The sequence below is a fragment of the Haliotis rufescens genome, unplaced genomic scaffold, assembly GCF_023055435.1.
Source record: "Haliotis rufescens isolate VD_foot unplaced genomic scaffold, xgHalRufe1.0.p SCAF_15, whole genome shotgun sequence".
NCBI lineage: Eukaryota > Metazoa > Mollusca > Gastropoda > Lepetellida > Haliotidae > Haliotis > Haliotis rufescens.
In genome coordinates this window covers 2,607,716-2,624,608 of record NW_025963835.1, presented here as the reverse complement: position 1 = coordinate 2,624,608, position 16,893 = coordinate 2,607,716, and the positions used below count along the sequence as shown (strand labels likewise).

Here is a 16,893-nt window from a genome sequence, read left to right as displayed (position 1 = left end):
ATTATGTTTCTAGGTTTGTCAGCACCATACCCGTGCTCGTGGGTTTCACCAAAGCGGTAAACGCCTGGGACCTGCATCACTTCGGGCTTTCCTCCCACATTAAGCTGCCACGCCGTGATGTAACTGGAATACTGTTAAAAGCGGCGTTAAATCCAACTCACTCACTCACATAGAAACAACCTGCCATCTGGTTATGGAATATACACAGTTAGGTTTTATGGTAATAACCAGCAAATGGGTGTTCATTGGAGGACGAGGTGGTGCCGGATATCGTAGTCGTCAAAAGTGGGAGTTGGAGTCCTTAAAGCTTGCCAGAAGCCTATGATTGCGTGTACAAATCTCGGTTCGTGCTGATAATGTTCCCCCAAAATGGTTTACTTCTAAAACTTTCCTACCACATAAATGCAGTATGCTAGTGCTTTTTAGTACTGAGACCTGGCTTACGTCATTGTATCCTTCTTCGTGTGCCATCCTCCTTACCAAAACGTGCTACATTGGACGTGCGCTGGGCCATATGTGAAATATTGATTTGACTATATTCAAGTCACGTTGAATGTCAGTTTGACAAACAAAGCCCTTTTGTATGCTGCTCCATAGATAAACAGAACACACTCCAGTTTGCTCGACCACATTAGTTTCTATATTTTGACTTTTCGCAAGGGGTATGAATGAGATTAGTACCTACAATTTTGGACATTATTGTAATAATAGGGTAAAGAAATAGAACATCTTACATTACATATCCTATCACTGAAACGAGGGAACACGTGAGTGGGGTTTACACTTCTGAACATCATCTCAATGCATATCTGCCCGATGTTGGAAGCAAAATCCACAGTGACGTCGTTTATAGACGTTTGTCACTTAGTGAAAGTAATGATCACGGGTATAATACGAGTACTGGGAAAACAAGCCAGATGATATACTACTCAAGGTTTGCTAAGGATCACATCCATAATGGAACCCCTCTGGAGCCACATACCACACTAAGAAGGTAATGGCATGCTGTGATGGACACCATTTTCACATGTTGCACGTGATGCATGATAACCACAGTTGCAACCGTTGTGACTGTTTTTCATTGGAACCTTGCTCTCCTTTGTTTGAAAGCCTGACAAGCGTTGATTGCAGTCACTGAAAACAGAAATACCCCCTCAACATCAACGACGTCGTTTGGCAGTCAAGGAATGAGCCAGATGCGGAAGTGTGCTTGAAACTGGGAAAACACAACGCCACATTGCCAACGTCCTAGGTGTGAGTCAAAGCGTGGTCTGCAGGGCATGGAATCGGTATCAGACTCATGGCTCAGCTACCCAGCGACATGGAGGTGTTCGTGAACGCTCCACCACTCAGCGAGAGGACCGGTTTCTCTTGCTCTCCGCAAGATGTCATTACTTTGTGACGGCAGCCATGCCCCGAAATGAACTGCGGAACGCCACTGGAGTAAACATTTCAACTCAGACAGTCCGTAATCGCCTGCGGTAAATTTATTGTTCATATTCGGAAAATGTGATTCACGGCAAACTTTGAGTCGTGTACTTGGGGGCACAACTGTGAGATAGCCGAAGTTGATGACAAATCACTGCAAATATAGAGAAAGCAATTTCATGACAGCTACTCAGTTAAACTCCTTTGGTCTCCAAAATATAATATTGATGCCTTAAATATGAGTAACATCCTCAGACAAAAATCTAAACAACCTTTTTTTAGCAGCTACCTGTTTTGGCCCAAACCTATTGCCTATCCTGTTCTAAAATACGGTGTATATTACAACAAACCATAAGCTCCCAGTAGAAATAGGTCTCTGGACTGGCATTGCCAGAGAAATCAGACAATGCTTGGAATACTAGAAGGGACATTATCGCATTGTCGGATTTTGACACTTTTTGCTTGTTTTTGGAAGGGCGACAATGCGACAACGCGACAACGTCCCTTCTAACCACGCAATGGCGGGGTGGGTGTGGGGGTGGCGGTGTTTGGGTTGGGTGTGTGTGTGTGGGTGGGGTGGGGCGGCGGCGGAGAGACGGGGAGGGGGGGTATTTTTGTTAACTGAATTGGGACTATACGTCCCGATACCGAAGTTTTATTTTCTATGAAATTATCCTGTGTGACTATATACAGAATTTCACATACACATTCATTCCGTCTGAAATTGTAACGCTGTTCTGGTAATATATTAAATTTGATGGGAATACTACCTGTTATTAATATTGAGTTGCAATAATTAGTATTCATCACCGTGTCCGTGACGCCTATGTTCATTTGTATTTAGGTTGCATACACCACGTGGGCAAAACATACATTGTGCACACACAAATTCGATATTATATATAGTTCACACATGTTATACAGAACGCTTTATTCAGGACACCTCACTGCTGAGATACACCGAATAAAGACTGGCCAATAATACATGCTTCTCCAAGTTATTTCAGGGTAAGATATGTTCACTTCTTATTTTGTATGATCCTCAATTATAATTCTATGTCCTATTGCATTCTATGTTGTTAGTTGCTTGGAATATAATTCACATTTTAAATTAGGCATTATTGATTAAATACGTCGGTTAAATTATTATTAGAGTCAAGTTAGACCTTGTATCGCTTGGAATAATCTAACAATATGGTGTATGTTAAAATAGTATTAAATACCATATAATAACGTTAGACATTTCTAAATTCAGCAAATGAAAGTCTTTTTGCCAAGATTTCAAAGAGCGTCTTACGCCTCTTGATTCATAAACACATGCTCATAATATAGTCGTAATTGTACGATCGACACTGCTTTATGAAGAGGTTTCTATTGGATATGAAAGGCTTTTGTCGCTTTATTTACTGTAGACGCAAAACCTGTGAGCGCACATCCCACTTGTTGTTTTATTCAGTTGCTCATTTACAGCCTAGTTCCCTGGTTATGCAGCACTGGCGCTACACTGACCCAGGCAATGACTGCACATGGATGTGTATACCACTGTACCAAATTAATTAAAAATTATCATCAAATTTGCTTAAATATAGCTGCTCATGGCATTTTATTGACGTGGTCGTTTAATTCCATGTATTATGTATACGATTTCGTGACAAGAGTAAGCTGACACGAAATATTAACGCATATATCACTGTTGAAAATGGAGTGTGAGTCATTGTTTACATTTCACCGATGTGACGACCACTTTCGAGTCTCGAAACAGCTTAAATAATGTTTTCCTTCACTAAAAGTAACAACGGACGTTATTGTCGTGACATATAGACTGCAAGAGCGTTCATCAAAATACCAAGACAAAAATTAACCACCCGTTCTACCGTTTTTCTATAGTAAATACATGTCGTGTCCGCCATGTTTGTTCGCCTAGTGCAGACGGCCGTTGTGCAGTCATTGCCTGGGCCAGTGTAGCGCCAGCGCAGCATACCCAGGGAACCAGGCTTGCTCATTTATTGCTTTATTCTAAGTATTGTAAAGCTCTATTTATGTATACACTGCACGGAGTAAATAACATGCCATTCAGCATGTGATCACAGGTATGTGTGTGTGTGTGTGAGTGCGTAGGTGCGTGGGTGTGTGGATGCGTGCGGGCGTGCGCGTGTGTGTGCCTGTGTGTGCCTGTGTGTGCGTGGTTTTGTATTTTGTGACACTGTGAGGCCAATTTATGCTCCGTCTGAAAGTCCATAACTGAACTTGTTGTGCGACTATATTTAAAGGGGCACTGATCTAAAGAAATTCCCCCGGACTGGTTGTTGCTTGTAATAATTGTTTTTCCCCGTGAGTACCCGGATGATACAGCAGAAACTTAGACTAGTTCGCGACCTGTGCTGCGCCATTCGTAAGCGCGTTTGTCACTTTTATTGATAGTATAAGGGCGTATGGACACATTGATCAACGAAATGAAAAACAGTTTTGGAAATAATAAGGAAATGTAGGTATTTTTGTGGGTAGCATCGGTAATGGTGTCGAAGTTTTGATAAGTCACTTGCTTGGTCATTGTGCGATTTTCTCTTTACACTATTTTGACTTGCAACACAAAGTAAATATTTCACCTGATCATTGCTTATTTTATCGTGTTTATATTTTTACAGTTAAATTTTGCAAAATGTTCATTATGACAACTATATTGGAGTGTTATGAAATAATTGGCATTTATTCATGTTGACAGCATTTTACATAATAAAGAAATAGTTTACAAATAAGATGATCTATACATACAAGTAGTTCAGAGTAGTTTTAAACAGTGACGGTAAAATAAATTTATCGTGAATAGCGGCAAATATGAATATATACAATTTAATATTAAGTTTCTGTTATGTCATGGTATGGTGTTTCTGAATCTAAAATATTGCTTGATATTGTTTGAAAAACAGTTGTATGCACTGTCCATCGTGATACTTCTACTTAAGTATATAAAAAAAGGATGTTTGTTAAGTCAATTGACATGCGTTCATTGTAAACAAGGATTAGTGTGATAGGACAACTTAGTTTGTCATCTGGTATAATGCACTTCCTCGATTAGCATAATTAGAACAGAGTTTGTAATTAGTTATATGCGGACTCCAGTTAACCAAGACAGTTAGCATCAGTGGAGAGTGTGAGCAACTGGAGAAGCGGCGAGCAACTCAATGTGATTTATGAATTAGTGGAATTTTAATAAATAAACGAACACCTGTCACAAATATGCAGTCGAACATTGAGTCACACAGAATCGCAGATTTTTCTATCGTACATTTGAGGGTAAACGTGAACGAAGCCGTGCAGGATGACTTACAGAGATTTGACTTCAGAACACACAGTGAGCTCAGGTAAGTTTATTAATTATGATGTGTTCATTCATTCGTGCAATAGATATGGCAATCATGAGCGCTGACTCTTTGTGTTCGCAATAGAACATTTGGAAGAAATAAAATTTGCTTACAAGACTAGTACACAACAAAGTCATTAAGTGAATATTAAATAAATTGATTCACGATATGACAACATCAAATCCTATATTTGTTTGATGAAACAGGTTTAAAGCAATCCAAATTGTACAATCATTATTATAAAATACAGCATGTTTATATATGTGTGTCGCTACCCCTCTCACGTCAAATACATAAATGTATAAAAATGTTTTATTATAATTGAAAATCACACATACTGTCAGAATACTGTTGTCTTTGAAGAAGTTAAACACATGTTTATGAATACATTTTTCAAATACTTTTGCCAAACAACTTGTCAGTGCGATTGGTCTATAATTACTGCATACATTTACATTTACTTTTTGTGAATTGGCAATACAGATGCCCATTTCCATTTTGATGGAAAAACAGAATATTTAAGTGACATGTTAAAGATTAACGATAATGAGAAGGACATACTTTTAGCAGTTTGTTATTTATACCGTCAGGGGTGGATGCCTTGGTGGTATCAACAGAAAGTAAAACATCTTGAATTTCCCCTGGGGTGGGGACAATATGGTCCAATGTGTTAGAACACTCACTACTTACAGCTGGCAATGTTTTTGACGGGAATTCGAGTGTCGATTGTTCAGAGAAGAATTCGTTTAAAATATTAGCTTTACATACATCATCATCATAAACCTTATCTTTATATATAACAGCTGGAAAGAGAGTATTTGGATTTTTGTATTTAGAAAGCGCTTCACCAAACTCCACCAAGTTTTAGTACCTGGGGAATTATTAATTTTTTCATCTAATGTTTTGAAGTAATTTTGTTTTTCAAATCTAACTAGATTTCGTAATTGTCTAAAGGTTTTCCAATCTGAGGGATAGTTTCCCCTTTTTGCAGTTTTAGGTTTACGGTTGCGTTTACGCATTAAACGACGGATCTCATTGTTCATCCACAGAATGTCCTTACTTCTTACCGTAATAATTGTGTTGGGGACGTAAACGTCGTAGCTTTTACAAAGTATTGAAGTGAATTCTGTAACTGCATCATCTACGCAATTGCTATTTACTAACTCGTTCCAGTCATTACATTGAGATCTACTAATAACCCATCGACATCGATAAGATTATAATTAAATATTTTTCTGGTATATACAAAACATTTTGGTTCAGGTATATTAATTCCTACGTGATCACTACAAACAGGGTCAAGCACACCGAAGGTCGTTACAGTACTATAACGTGATACAAAGATCAAATCAAGTAGCGTACTAGAATGGTAGGTTATTCTATTTGTCTAAGAGTCAGAGATTATCTGTTTTAGACCATATGCCGATTAAAGATATTCAAATTTTTGTTTATTTACTCCAAGAAAATCAATGTTAAAATATCCTGTTATAATTGTATCAATATTAAGGTCTATGGCATTTCCTATAGATTTGTAAATGAGATCCCAGTATGAGTTGCTTTTGTCTATAAACATTTCCAATTATTACAACCACGTAACCACGTTTCTGCAATACAGATCATATCATAGTATTGAAACTCAATAGCTATGAGGTCTATCTTATCATTAAGACTGCGTACAGTTAGTTGAACTATGTTCTGGGCCCACTTGCACAAAGCGATCTTAGCGCTAAGATGATCGTAACTCCCATACTTAAGCACAGGCTTACAATAGTCTTAGCTCTAAGATCGCTTTGTGCAAGTGGGCCCAGATCTGATAGTCAATGAAGGCCTGGACTTGGGTGGATATCTCCACAGCAGAGTAACATAATCATTTGTAGGATAGCATGGTAAACAATTATGGAATGTGTGCGTGTTCTTTGAGTACATCGCTGTTGCAAATATGCCCACCGACTGCCTGTAATGTACAATATCAACCCCCATCGTCGAAGTTCATTTCAAGCCAAGTATGATATACTGACAGACAATCGGTGGTTGGAAGTGAAAGTGTGAAGACTTCAAAAATACATTTAGAAATAACAGTGATGATATACAAGGTTATATTTGCACAATAGGGACATTAAAACACAAGGATTTGCTGGGGAAAATGTAAGTGATAAATATTGGTAAATTGAACAGTAAGAAGAAGGGATAAAATCAAAGTCACCATAGTTTGGTGTAGAGTAATGAGAAACTAACTGAGAGGGGAAAAATATAAGATGTAGTTTCATAACAGATTGTGTGAACAGAAGTACTAGATGAATTTAATATAAAACAAAAAAAAGATAGATAAATAAAATAATAATATGAAGACTATGTCCATAGTCATCAATAAACTAAGCTCACGCCCGGGGCAAGTCTAGGTTCTGGCACGCGTGGATTAATTGCACGGACCCGGCACGTGCACATGGACTGACTACTGTGTGTCGCACACCTGGCTAATTTGCACGGACTCGGCACGTGCACATGAAATGAACAAGCCACAACGGCGTAATCAAAATTAGCCTTCTAACAGGTTGTGATATCCTTCGAATATCAAGGAATATGCACCAAATTAAAGATTAAGAACATGATGGGGCAAATGTTCATGCGGACCATATCCAGGTAAGTTAGGAGTTAATCTGCTAATTAGACCAGAATGCTATGAGCTGCGTTTGAAGATACACTTGGCCCTTGTGGTATAATATGGGTTGATGACGCACATTATATACATAGTTAATCATGCATAGGTACACCTTGTAAGAAATGCTAGTGAAGGACAATAACGTCACATACCGAAAAGTAGCCTACTTGTACCAACTGTCATAACACACAAGCCACGGAGTGTCATGGGTGAGTCCCCACCGCGCACAATGTTGACCTATACATTCGAGTACAATTGTAAACACACAAAATACATTGTTAAATATCAACGTTGATTTTGAGGTCACCATATCACACGTTCGAGTATAATGGTAAACTTACAATATACTTTGTAAGATATAAACGTTGATTTTATGGGTCACCATGTCGCCATATCATACGTTCGAGTATAATGGTAAACTCACAATATACTTTGTAATATATAAACGTTGATTTTATGGGTCACCATGTCGCCATATCACACGTTCGAGTATAATGGCGTACTCACAATATACTTTGTAATACATAAACGTTGATTTTATAAGTCACCATGTCACCACGTTGTAATATATAACCATCGGTTTTATAGGTCACCATGTCACTATATCACAGGTTCGAGTATAATGGTAAACTCACAATATACGTTGTAATACATAAACGTTGATTTTATAGGTCACCATATCGCACGTTCGAGTATAATAGCAAAATCACAATATATTTCGTAATACATAAACGTTGATTTTATAAGTCACCATGTCACAACTTCACTGGTTCGAGTATCACTGTAAACTAACAACATACGTTGTAATATATAACCATTGGTTTTATAGGTCACCATGTCACTATATCAAACGTTCGAGTATAATGGTAAACCCCCAAAATAAATTGTAATTATAAACGTTGATTGTTATAGGTCGAAATGTCACCAAATCACACGTTCGAGTACAATGGTAAACTGGTAAACTCACAATATACATTCTAATATTTGAACGTTGATTCTATGGGTCACAATGTCGCCATATCACACGTTCGAGTACAATGGTAAACTCACAATATACATTGTAACATATAAATGTTGATTTATAAGTTACCGTGTCACCATATCACACATTCGAGTATAATGGTAAACTCACAATATACATTGTGATATATTAACGTTGATTTTATAGGTCACCGTGTCACTATATCACATGTTTGATTATAATGGTAAACTCACAATATACTTTGTAATGTATAAATGTTGACTTTATGGGTCACCATATCACAGGCTCGAGTTTAATGGTAAACTCACAATAAACATTGTAATATACAAACGTTGGTTCTATAGGTCACCATGTCACTCGTTCGCGTATAATAGTAAACTCACAATATACATTGTAATATACAAATGTTGATTTTATAGGTCGCCATATCCCACGTTCGAGTATAATAATAAACTCACATACATTGTAATATACAAACGTTGGTTCTATAGGTCACAATGTCACTCGTTCGAGTATAATAGTAAACTCACAATATACATTGTAATATACAAATGTTGGTTTTATAGGTCACCATATCCCACGTTCGAGTATAATAATAAACTCACATACATTGTAATATACAAACGTTGGTTCTATAGGTCACCATGTCACACGTTCGAGTATAATAGTAAACTCACAATATACATTGTAATATACAAATGTTGATTTTATAGGTCACCATATCCCACGTTCGAGTATAATAATAAACTCACATACATTGTAATATACAAACGTTGGTTCTATAGGTCACCATGTCACTCGTTCGAGTATAATAGTAAACTCACAATATACATTGTAATATACAAATGTTGATTTTATAGGTCGCCATATCCCACGTTCGAATATAATAATAAACTCACATACATTGTAATATACAAACGTTGATTTTATAGGTCACCATGTCGCCATATCACAGGTTCGAGTATAATGGTAAACTCACAATATACATTGTAATACATAAACGTTTGATTGTATAAGTCACCATATCAGACGTTCGAGTAAAATGGTAATATACACAATAGTCATTGTAGTGCATAAACATTGATTTTATAAGTCACCATATCACCCGTTCGATTTCGTTCGGTTTCTGATTTTGACAATTACTCCATGAGCATACTGAGTATTGGTGCTTGGGGATATAGAATGCAACAGTTTGTTATCAGAGGATATTGATAGTGAACTTTTAGTACTAGGTAGATATGATATCTGTAGGATTTATGATCCTTTCTAACTCTTTGTCAAAGGATTGTGGGTTTATGTGTGGGTAATCCTTTCACGTTGATGGCAGAAAGTCACGCAACCAGTTCATGTATTCTACGTCAAAGAAGACCAGAACCCGTGTATAATTACAACATCCTCAGAATACCAATAACAATGAAATGTAGAAATTAACAAACATGACCAACATTATTATTTCATGTTAATCTTTGTGCCATGAGTGTAAGTATAACTCTATAAACATATGTATACTTTTTTTATACTATTCTGTATTGTATGACATTAGATATATGCTCCAGTACCGCCGCTGGTGGTTTTATTTATGAGAAATAAACAGAAAGTAGAAATTAAGCAAACCGAATATTTATGAAATTGATTATTGCTAGAACATATGCATGAACAACAAGTACTATAATCGGAAATATACTGAGTCAAATTAAAAACTTCACATTTTTTAAAAGTAATCCAATATATTATATACAACGGACAAATGTATCAGAGAAGGTAATTTTTAATCATTAATGTCCAAAGAAGGATTTTAATTAACGGTGGTAACCATAATTTGTTCCAAGCATCTACGGTATTCGGTAATAACATTACAGTTTAAATCATAAGTCCCAAGCACGAGAATCTGATGGCACACAAGTTCAGTAACGTGTTTGGCCACCATGTGCGTTGACAACTGCCACACACCGCCTCCGCATGGACCTTGTGATGCTTGTGAACACATGATTGGGAAGACGACGCCATTGTTGCTGAAAAATGGTGCCAAGATCTTGAAAATTCTGTGGTTGGTTCTGGAGAGTGCGCAGACTTCTGTCAAGAGCATCCCAGACGTGTTCGATGGGATTGAGGTCGGGAGACCTTGACGGCCAGTCCATGACGTTGACTCCCGCATTCTGAAGGAAATTCCTTGTCAAAATTGCTGTGTGAGGTCTGGCATTGTCGTGTTGGAAGATCAAACCGGGTCCATAGTGCTGCCATAAAAGGCAGAAGTTCTGGTGCCAGTACCTGGTCGCGGTAAGCAGCAGCGTTGAGGTTGCCACGGATGACAAGAAGCCTTGAACGTGCATTGCCACAGAAAGCACCTCACACCATGACACTTCCGCCTCGAAATCTGTCAACTTCCTGTACACAACACTTGGCGTAACGTTCATGACGGCGCCTCCACACCCTCGCCCTACCATCAGCAAATCGAAGATTAAATCGGGATTCATCACTGAAGACGACTTGATTCCAATTCCTCTGAGTCCATCGTAAGTGTCGCTGTGCCCACAATTGACGTTGACGTCTGTGTAATTGAGTCAGAATCGGCCCGCAGTATGGCCGTCGTGCTTGGAGGTGAGCAGTTCTAAGACGGTTTCGAACAGTTTGCGCACTCAGTCTACCCCTAAACAGTTCATTTCTGGTTGATGTAGCCGTCAAAAATCGGTTACGGAGGTGACGTAAGACAATCTGACGATCCTCTGCATGTGACATCACACGTGGTCGACCTGGCCGAGGGCGATCAGCGGTGGTACCCGTTTGCTGTAGACGCGTCTGTAATTCATAAACAGTCCGTCGACTACAACCCATCGTCCTTGCAACTTCAGCTACGGACGTTCCCGTCTGCAACATGCCGATGGCACATTCACGTTGCACATTTGAAAGGCGTGGCATGACAAATGGCCGTAAAGACTTTTGTTTTCTTGTGTTTTTCTTTTTTTGTTAATGACTGCTAACAAGTATGGCTGAAAACACGTGCGGTATTATGGCCACGTGACCAGTTGCACGTGAAAAAACACTTTTGCCACTATTGTGCTGTGCACATGATTTTGGTCGATTCACCTGCACAAAAAACGGGTGTTATCTGAAGAAAATACGTGGCCATTACTGTTTAAATACACAATAAGGGCCCACAATGATAACTGGTCAAAATGTTAAAATTTTAGGATTGTGAAGTTTTTAATTTGGTCCAGTATATATTTACATGTCATATATGCGCCCGGATGCTCAAAATCACAATACAATGCTAATATCCAATATTTATGTTCCAGCGAGTGAATATCAAATAGACAAGGACCAAACCAGCTCTACAGACACAGACTCTCTCAAAGGCAACAAGATGCAGGCTATATAATTTGGATATTACTTATTCTGTTAAGGAATTGGTAAAATCAGCAAATAGAGCTCTTGGTGTTCTTATCTGTAAATTTAAATTAGTGGGTGGTATGTCATTTTCAGTTTTTAACAAACTGTATGACTATTTTGTTCAGCCTATGCTTTCGTACGGTTCGGCTATCTGGGGCCTCAAGCAATTCAGCTGTTACAGTATTAATTCTGTTCAAAACAGAGCTGCTCGTTTCTTCATTGCGGTAAATAACAAAACTCCAAATCTATCAGTCCGTGGCGAATTAGGATGGGCAAGCCCACTCAAGCATATTGAAATATTTCATTTTTAGCGGCGAATTCAAGCGGTCGATCCCAATAGACTTCTTTGTTGGAATAGTAAATGGTCTCCAAAACTCCGTAAATCCTTGTAAACAATGTTTTGGATTTGCTTAATCTAACTGTCTCTGACGGTCTGTATTTAACCCAATTCGATTTTACCCGTCTCAAATATACGATTTTAGCGTTAGATGAGCGTATTCAGAATTGTTGAATGATAGAAGTTTACAAAATGGAAATAAGCTTCGTACTTATCGATTGTTCAAACACTCGCTGTCTGCTGAACCCTATGTTACATGTATTATGGACAGGTCTCATCGTAGTATCCTAAACAAGTTACGCTGCGGCACATTACCCTTACAAGTTGAAATCGATAGATTTGCTAAACCTATCAAGCCTTTGCGGGATAGAATTTGTAAATTATGTAATAATAAAGCTGTAGAAGATACATTTTTTCATTAACTGTCCATTTTATTCTGACTTAAGATATGATTTATGGTCGAGAATTATAAAGTCTGATCCTATATTTATTTCATTTTCCCCTGTGGACCAGACAGTATTCTTAATGAACTGTAACACGTATATAAAACCTCTTGCCGCACTTATTTCAAAAATGTTTGCACGTAGGCAACATTTCCTTACTTAAAACTGTAACTCATTTTTATCGGGTTTTGCAAACCTATAACTTATAATTCTTTTATATGAATAATGTTTTTCATTGTCCATTGTGTCTCATTGGCCTTTTATGGCCTCATGTTGTATGTATTTTTTCGTTCTAATGTGTACACATACAACATGTGACACATAAATAAAATATATATGTATGTACAATGCAGGCACGGCCCGATATGTATCATTCAATGTTTAGTAATTTTTCTCACTTTCTTATTAAAAGCATAATGATGGATAATCTATTGTGTTGCAGTGTGGAATGTTAATTTATTGTGACTAAGGCTAATCCCTTACTTCTAGATATTATTGACATGTCTCACCAACAACTCACAGGGGATCAATCCTTGTTTAAACGCGAAGAGATACAGTATACTGCAGGTTAACCAGACTAATTATCTAACTGGGGGTTAAATGACATTGTTTACTTAGTGCTTAAATGGTTGGGTGCTTAAATAGTGACACATAAATAAACTATTCTTCTTCTTTTTGTTCATTTTCAAGATGATGTGTATAACTTCCTTAACTGCTAACATATGTAATTTCTGAATTCTGTTGGAACGATAATTTAATATCTAATTTAGAAAACATTATATAAATTACCGTCCCTCACGCAGAAAAAAAACCATGGAATTCTCCGTTCGTTTTCGATAATTGGGTTTGCATAAAAGAGGCGATTAATAAAATACGAAACGAGCCTATGTGTAATACCGTTTATTAACCTTGCGAAACCAAACAGTTGATACCAAACTGTTCACTCGTTTCCTAGAAATGGTACGGCACGGGAGATCATTTAGCGATACTGTTGTTCTCTCATCTATTTTAATCATGCACAATATATATCTTGAAGCTGCCAATGAAAGCATGAACTCAATTACTGTACAAATATAAGAGTTCATTTTGTATGAGTATAAATATGAAGTTATCTTTTTGTAACTTCAAATACTACGATGTGCCCACTAATGCCGTCATTATGTTGACGGCCTGATTGTTAACAACCATGAGTTGCGATATTTTATATGATTGCTTTGGTACTTTCATTGGTACTGGATTCTCCTTTGCGCAATAACCAGAGTATTATTTGTTTTAATTTTAAGCAAGTATTGTGCCTTGTGGAATTGTAGATGAAGAAACACAATAAATACAATTCGCATTTATATAAGTAAAGCAAAATATCAATTAAATCTGAATACGTCAATGTGTAAATTTCTTGTTCTAAAAAGTACAGGTATTAGTATTCATATTCCACTTGTTGCAAAATACATTTACGGTCGTAGTTTGTTGACAGAGCCCCCAGACATATTTTAAACATTGTAAAATTGAGCAATTTCGTGCCGTTTGGACAATATTCATACCAACAAATGTAATAAGTCAGTGGCAAAAGTAAAGTCAAATAAACAAAGATGGCGGATGCAGTAAAATTTCGAAGTTAAATCAGTTCTTTAAAAAAATTGGGAATAGCTTCAGCGCACCCGGCTACCCGCAAGGTCTGCGAGCAATATTTAATACTGCTACAAACGTGCAATGTCTGACCCTTTCCCATGTTAAAGCATATTGAGAAAAGCTTACCTTGTACTTACTTACCTTTTGTAAAACATAAGACATTACTAATTAATACAACATATACTAGCCACATAAAGAAACTGTGCACGGAGAAAATATAGATATAAGGGCACACCGTCCATATATGAAAGATAGGTTTGAACACAGCAATTATTGGAGAGATTCAAACGCTCATGCACGTGTCATGCGATATGACGTCATTGATGGGGGCCTATGGACGTGCAATGTGTTACTGCACGTGCATCCTGTGCAACTCAAAATTCGCTGTCACTTTGGAAAGCATGATCTGTGGTCATTCAAAAATTCAAAACTTCTCAGGCGCAGACACAAGCATATCACAAGCAAATCATGCCAAGATTGACAGCTGCACAGCGTCATGAAGCCATTGGAATGATCCGAGCGGGAATGCGGCAACAACAGTTGGCAACACATTTCCAATGCCATCGTAACACGATATCGGCATTGGTGAGGCGTTATCAGAACACAAATGACGTTGCCGACCACCCACGTTCAGGATGTCCCCGAGTAACGACGCCAAGACAGGACAGATGGATTCGAGTTACACATCTCCGACACAGGTTCCAAACGGCAGTAACGACGTCCCAGACAATTCCTGGACTGCGCCGTATCCATCCCAACACTGTCAGGAATCGTTTACGTCAGTACGGGATTCGACCACGACGTCCCATCCTGACACACCGTCATCGAGTCAACCGTTTAAGATGGTGTCGAAATCATGTTCGCCAACCTCGAATATGGTGGAGAAATGTTGTCTTTACAGATGAATCGAGGTTCAACATTTCCCACAGTGACGGGCGCCAACGTGTCTACCGGCGTTTGGGAAATGTTATGCACGCAACTGTATTGTGGAGAGGAATCGTTTTGGAGGTGGCTCTGTGATGATTTGGGGTGGGATAACAGCACGACACCGAACCCCTTTGGTGGTTGTTCAGGGCAATCTCACCGGTGTTGGCTACAGAGATCAGATTCTGAGGCCTGTGGTCATTCCTTTCCTGCAACGTCATGGCCCGGGATTGACATTTCAACAGGACAACGCTTGTCCTCACACGGCTAGGGTCGCAATGATCGGAGTATTTACAATTTCTGTGTGATGCCACACCCCTCGTTATAGTGCAAGTATTCGTGATAGAAAACGTATGATGTCCGGAAACTTAAGATCAGACAATAATAGTATTGTGTTATGAATAATAATAAAGGCATGTTTGGTGCTGAAAGCTCTGATAAAAAACAGGACGATCCGTGATGGTTTTTCGGAGTATTTTCTTTTAAATCTTTGTTTATATTTTTACGCGGAAGATTATTTTTCCGAGGACTACTGTTTTAAAAAACGCGATTTTCCGCGGACATTTCACATTATAACAATGTATACCGTACAATTAAACCGTCAAACCAAATTCAACACTTTTAAGTAATAATGACATACATGTAGCTTTCATCCTCTGCGCAATCCACTCAGTTGGCTAATCTGCTATGCGCACGAGAGCATGTTAAGAAGCCAACATGTGCAGCCTTCATAGACTTCCGAAAGATCAACACCGTGGTTTGATGTAAAATGTGGACTAAAGCAGGAATGCATGTTATCACCGCTACTTTTCAACCTTTTCATAAATGACCTTATCGCTACCGTAAACCAAACGTCCATAGGAGTTGTTATCGATCAGATGACTGTTGGTATACTTTCATACGCCGATGACATTGTGCTACTTGCGGAGTCGGAATCCGAGTTAAATCTACTATTGGAATGCTTGAGTATATGGTGTCAGACCAACTCGATGGCTGTGAATACTGACAAAGTCCAAAGTCGTACACTTCAGGAGCTCCTGAACTAAGAAGACTAATTGTATTTTCAAGTGCGGGGGTCAGATCTAGGAGATCGTCGATTGCTATAACTAGCTGGGCATTCTCTTGACAGAACATCTCGACTATAATCGTATGGCCAGAGCAGCAAGTAGATCCCTGGGTCTCCACATATCTAAATATAAAGCTCTTGGAGGTATGCAGTACAATACTTTTACTAAGTTATTTGACTCCATGGTATGGTCAGTAATAGAGTACGGTGCAGGAATATGGAGGACGTACAACATGGCATGCATTGAAGCCGTTCAGAACTGGGCCATGCGGTTTTTCCTCGGTGTAAGGAAACACACGCACAACGCCGCTGTCGGTGGAGACATGGGGTGGACTCCCCCCGTCGTGCGGCAGTGGGGATCTGTATCACGCCTTTACATGAGAATGTCGGAATGTTCAGGCTTGTATGCGGATAAACGGGTCGTTTACGTCTTGGTTTAATGTCAAGAGTGGTCTACGCCAGGGATGCCTACTTTCTCCACTGTTATTCAACCTGTACATCAATGACCTCATAACTATGCTGAATGCCTTAGAAGTTGGTGTAACTGTTGACGATGAATGCATTTCTGTTCTGGCTTACGCTGACGACATCGATCTTCTCGCTGAGAGTGAACAGGACTTAAATATACTCCTTAACGGGCTTGGGCAGTGGTGTACGACAAACAAGATCGAAGATT

General features: G+C 38.5%; 1 long non-coding RNA gene across 1 annotated transcript in view; it reads left to right on the top strand.

Annotated features, from left to right (window-relative positions):
* Positions 1 to 2,370: 2,370 nt before the first annotated feature.
* Positions 2,371 to 16,893, top strand: part of LOC124135029 — a 36,745-nt gene continuing 22,222 nt past the window's right edge. Inside the window, exon 1 of the long non-coding RNA XR_006861191.2 lies at positions 2,371 to 2,436. This is a non-coding gene — a long non-coding RNA (uncharacterized LOC124135029). The remainder of the gene's footprint in view (positions 2,437 to 16,893) is intronic.